Here is a 6,199-nt window from a genome sequence, read left to right as displayed (position 1 = left end):
ATATTTCAACCTGCTGATACTATTTAGCAAAAATATCCAAGTGCATTAATAATGAGTCTGAAATGTATGTTTAAATAATTTGAATAAATAAAAGCTGATTTTAAAATTAATGCTTCACTGTTTTTAATAGTTTTTAATTATATTATGCTCTTTTGGAAAGCGTATGTGCTTGATAATTTTCCTCTTTAAACAGCACGTCAGCATTCAGAAACAACAGCAAGGTTTTGGGAGGATATTCCCTAAGAGGTATCTATATGAATGCTTTTATAGTAAGTGGGCTAGTATTTTTTAAAAATATATTTTTATCAATTTCAGAGAGGAAGGGAGAGGGAGAGAGAGAGAGAGAGAGAGAGAGAGAGAGAGAGAGAGAGAGAGAAGCATCAATGATGAGAGAGAATCATTGATCGGCTGCCTCCTGCACATCCCCTCTGGGGATTGAACCAGCAACCGGGGCATGTGTCCTGACCGGGAATTGAACTGTGACCTCCTGGTTCATAGGTCAATGCTCAACCACTGAGTAACACTGGCTGGGGTGTGGGATAGTATTTTTAATATGTTAGTAACTTTGTTGATTTGGTCACTCCTCAGGTGACAGATAAAATTAACTGAAAAAAATACCAAAAAACAAAAACCACTCATACACTTTACAGGATAGCCAAATAGTATAGGAAATGGTGGAAAAGTAAAACAGGTTTTAAGTAATTTACTCTCTCACAGATATTTCTTCTTCTTCTTTTTAAAAAATATGTTTTTATTGATTTGAGTGTGAGAGAGAAAAAGGCAAAAGGAGAGAGAGAAACATCAATGAGAGAGAAACATCAATTTGCTGCCTCCTGCATGCCCCCCTACTAGGGATCAAGCCCATAAACCAGGTATGTGCTCTGACTGGGAATTGAGCTTACCTCTTAGTGCATGGTTTGATGAGCAAACAACTGAGCAACACTAGCTGGGCCATTTCTTCTTTTACACAAGAAGAAGTTTATCCTTACACCTTTTTAGTAATTTATAATCCAGTAAGGAAAGAGCGATAATAAAAGGTAGTTGAATTGGCATTCCTATAAACACAATTCTCTACTAGATTCTCTTCCACACATCTACAATGAGCAATAATTGATGGCATTGGGATAACAAAGATAAAAAAGTACTGCACATGTATTAAAATACAGTCCTGCATTAAGTGATATATTTGTCTTTTCACTTAATATGCTGAGCAATCATAAGAATAAGTAGCATTATCCCTGTTTTATAGATTATATAGGTTCTCAGAAATCCATCTACACTAATAAAAGAGAAAGATGCAAATTGACTGTACCTTCAGGACACCCACCAGCCAATCAGGAGTGAGCATGCAAATTAACCCAACAAAGATGATGGGTTATTTTGCATGCACAGGTGCCAAGCAGCAGGGGGTGGGACACTTGCGTCATTGCCATGGTGATGACACAGGCATTCTGTACCGCCCCAGCTGCTCCAGGCCTCTGAGCAGCATGAGAAGGCAGAAAGGCGGCTCCGGGTTGGAGCGAAGGCAGTGCTGGCAGCCAGGGGAAGGAAAGCCCATTCTTGCACAAATCTTTGTTCATCGGGCCTCTAGTATATCCTATCTAATAAAAGAGAAACATGGTAATTGGCGTACCACCGCTACCCTTCCCATTGGCTAATCAGGGCGATATGCAAATTAACTGCCAGCCAAGATGGCGGCCGGCAGCCAGGCAGCTTAAACTGAACATGAGGCTTGCTTCCTTCAGTGATGGAGGACTCCAATGTTCCCCGCCTGCCTTGCCGGCCACTGAGCCTGCAGTTTGAACATTGTAACAAATATGGAAGCTAAACAAAACCCCAGAAACCTGCTTTCAGCGAGCCGGGATCTCAGAGCTGGAGTTATACATTGTTTCGATTATAGAACCTAAACAAACCAGATACCTACTTTCAGCAGCTGAGGCCTCAGAGCTGGAGCCAGAGCTAAAGCTGGCCCAGAATAAAAAAAAAAAGGAAAAAGGAGCGGTTGGGAGCTTCAGTCCCAGCCTGAAAACAGCCCTCAGCCCCTCATCCAGACTGGCCAGGCACCCCAGTGGGGACCCCCACCGTGAAGGGTGTGTGACCAGCTGCAAACAGCCATCATCCCCTCATCCAGGCTGGCCAGGCACCCCAGTGGGGACCCCCACCCTGATCCAGGACACCCATCAGGGCAAACCAGCCAGCCCCCACCCATGCACCAGGCCTCTATTCTATATAGTAAAAGGGTAATATGCCTCCCAGCACCAGGATGAGCGGAGCCGCAAGGCCTCCTGGCACCGGGATCAGCGTGACAGGGGGCAGTGCCCAAACCCCCGGATCGCCCTGCGGCTCTGTGTGAGACAGAGGGTGGGGCCACAACCTCCCTATCTGCCCTGCTCTGTTCCTGAAAGGGGAAAGCTCCCCAACCCCCTGATTGGCCCTGCTCTGTGCCTGATAGGGGGGAGCTCCCCAAACCCCTGATCGTCCTGCAGCTCTGTGTATGACAGGGTGTGGTGCCCCAACCCCCCCACCCCACGGGCCCTACTCTGTGTGTGATAGGGTAGAGCCATAACCTCCCCATCGGCCCTGCTCTGAGTGTGAGAGTAGCGGCGCCCCAACCCCCTGATCCACCCTGCTCTGTGCATGACAGGAGGGAGCTCCCCAACCCCCTGATGGGCCCTGCTCTGTGCATGACAGGGGGCAGCTCCCCAACCCCCTTATCGGCCCTGCTCTGTGCATGACAGGGGGGAGCTCCCCAACCCACTGATGGGCCCTGCTCTGTGTGTGACAGGGGGCAGCTCCCCAACCCCCTTATAGGCCCTGCTCTGTGAGTGACAGGGGGTAGCGCCCCAACCCCCTGATTGGCCCTGCTCTGTGCGTGAGAGGGGGGGGCACCACAACCTCCCCATCGACCCTGCCTTGAGTGTGACAGGGGGCGGTGCCCCACTCCCCCAATCGGCCCTACCCTGAGCATGACTGAGGGTGGCATCGAAACCTCCCAATCCGCCCTGCTTTGTGCATGACAGGGGGCGGCGCCCCAACCCCCCAATCGACCCTGCTCTGAGCCCGACCAGGGGCTGCACCTAGGGATTGGGCCTACCCTCTGCCACCGGGGAGCAGACCTAAGCCAGCAGTTTGTTATCTCCTGAGGGGTCCCAGACTTCGAGAGGGCACAGGCCGGGCTGAGGGACTCCCTCCCCTCCCCCCCGAGTGCACAAATTTTTGTGCACCGGGCCTCTAGTATATATATAAAAGCCTAAGCGACTGGAATGATTTGAACGACCAGTCACTATGACGCACACTGACCGCCCGGGGGAAGATACTCAATGCAGGAGCTGCGCCCTGGTGGTCATTGCGCTCCTATAGCCAACCTTCCCCAGCCGGCCAATCTCCCATGGTTCCTCCCTGCCAGCCTGCAGGCCCCAATCCTGTGATTGAGGCCGGACCCCAGGCTGGGATGGGGAACTGGGGGTGGGTGGCAGCAGTGGACATGGACCTTTTCCCAGGGGGATGGAGGGCCAGCTCCCTCCTCAAGGCTGGTGGCCTACATCCCGCAGTCCCTCCCCTTGTTCTAACCCTTGGCCCAGTGGTGAGGAAGGGAGGAGCAGGGCAGCGGGGAATGTGTGGTGGTGAGGCATGATGTCAGCATCTGGTGTCTGTTTCTTCTGTGCCCGGCTCGGCGACCGTGGTCTCCTCTCCTGACCCCACTGGGGCCTTTGAGCCCTGATTGGCCTGGCCCTGATCAGCCTGGCCCTGATTGGCCCTGATTGCTGGCCAGGCCTAGGGACCCCACCTGTGCACAAATCTCGTGCACTGGGCCTCTAGTATTAAATAACTTGCGAAGAGCTTCCTGCACTGAACATGGTTGACTGCTCCATCCTGCTTCAATACTCCTTCCTCAGTATCAGTCACACTTGTTCTTGAGTTTTCTGGCTGTTCTTTGGTTTCTGTTAGCAATTTCCCACTCTCTTTCTAACCTCCAAACTTTGATCTTTTAGATTTTTAAGCCTTTTAAGATTGAGGCCCCTTCTATTCTCTCTCTAAATCCTGTCTTAAGTTTAAAAGGCCTTCTGAATTGATATGGTTTCTATATGTGGCTTATCACCACCCCAGACTAGTCTGATGAGCTGCTGTCATGTGTCTTACTGCCTACGTGACACCTTATTTAGATCACTTACAGACACCTCATGCTCAATATGTCAAAACTGAACACTTGTTTTCTACCCCTGAAACTATTCCTCACTAAACTTTTCCCGCTCAGTAACTGACATCATCATCCATCCAGTTGTACAAATCAGAATATTTTAAAATTCCTATCTTTTCTTTATCTTCAAATTCAGTGTCTATCGCTCAGTTCTATAGCTTCTTCCTCCAAAATACAGCTCAAAGCAATTAATTTCTTCTCATGTCTTCTGTCCCAGGGCTCTGGCCAACTCTGGCTAATACAATCGTCACTTGTTCTTCCTGCTTCCTCTCTTTCTCTCTACAAATCCATTCTCGATATTTATTTATTTATTTATTTATTTATTTATTTATTTATTTATTTATTTTAATTAAATCTTTATTGTTCAGATTATTACATTTGTTCCTCTTTTTTTCCCCCCATAACTCCCCTCCTCCCAGTTCCCGCCCCACCCTCCGCCCTCACTCCCCACCCACTGTCCTCATCCATAGGTGTACGTTTTTTGTCCAGTCTCTTCCCACATCTCCCACACCCCTTTCCCCCCCAAGAATAGTCAGTCCATTCCCTTTCTATGTCCCTGATTCTATTATAATCAACAGTTCATTCTGTTCATCAGATTATTTATTCACTTGATTCTTAGATTCACTTGTTGATAGATGCATATTTGTTGTTCATAATTTGTATCTTTACCTTTTTCTTCCTCTTCCTCTTCTTAAAGGATACCTTTCAGCATTTCATATAATCCTGGTTTGGTGGTGATGAACTCCTTTAGCTTTTCCTTATCTGTGAAGCTCTTTATCTGACCTTCAATTCTGAATGATAGCTTTGCTGGATAAAGTAATCTTGGTTGTAGGTTCTTGGCATTCATCACTTTGAATATTTCTTGCCACTCCCTTCTGGCCTGCAAAGTTTCTGTTGAGAAATCAGCTGACAGTCGTATGGGTATTCCCTTGTAGGTAACTGAGTTTCTTTCTCTTGCTGTTTTTAAGATTCTCTCTTTATCTTTTCCTCTTGGCATTTTAATGATGATGTGTCTTGGTGTGGTCCTCTTTGGTTTCCTTTTGTTTGGGGTTCTCCGCGCTTCTTGGACCTGTAAGTCCATTTCTTTCACCAGGTGGGGGAAGTTTTCTGTCATTATTTCTTCAAATAGGTTTTCAATATCTTGCTCTCTCTCATCTTCTGGCACCCCTATAATTCTGATGTTGGTATGCTTGAAGCTGTCCCAGAGGCTCCTTACACTATCCTCGCATTTTTGGATTCTTTTTTCATTTTGCTTTTCCGGTTGGATGTTTTTTGCTTCCTCGCATTTCAAATCATTGACTTGATTCTTGCGCTCCTCTGGTCTGCTGTCGGGCGTCTGCATAATATTCGTTATTTCAGTCCGTGTATGCTTAATTTCTCGTTGGTTCCCCAATATAAGATCGAGGGTCTTATTAGTTTTCGTGTAGATCTCATTAAGTTTATCAGCAGCTTCTAAACAGTTCTTGAGAGACCTTAAAAGTGTGGTTCTGAACTCTATATCTTCCATTGACAATTTTGTCCTGTTTCTTTGTCTCCGCATTTTGTTATGCTTCCTTGGTGCACCCCCTAGTGGTCTTTGTTCGCAGTCTTATAGTTAAATCTTGATTGTTGTAGCTAATTCCAGGGAGGGTTTGACCTCCAGGCCAAGTGGCTATGAGAATCAGCTGTGTCAGCAGTGAGAGAACTTCTGTCCTCTAGGGAGGTGCTAATCTAGCCTTTGCCTGAGGCTATCCGGCAAATGCCTCTGTGCAGGGCTTGGGTGGGTCGCACAGGATCAACAGGGTGGGCCGGAGAGAGCAGTTATGGCGGCTCTCAGTCCTGTCCCCAGGGGCTCTGCCTCTCTGAGTCCCAGCACCCGCTGCAAAGCTCGGAGAGAAAGCTGCACTTGCTCTGACCGAAGCCAGACAGTCCCGCTTCTCCCGTTTGAGTCTGGGTCCCTAAAGACTCGCCTGTATCTGGTGCTCAGAGTCTGCGACTCCCTCCCGATTGAAAACGCCAACC

The sequence above is a fragment of the Myotis daubentonii genome, chromosome 19 (assembly GCF_963259705.1).
Source record: "Myotis daubentonii chromosome 19, mMyoDau2.1, whole genome shotgun sequence".
NCBI classification, from domain to species: Eukaryota; Metazoa; Chordata; class Mammalia; order Chiroptera; family Vespertilionidae; genus Myotis; species Myotis daubentonii.
This window is presented reverse-complemented; position numbering follows the sequence as displayed.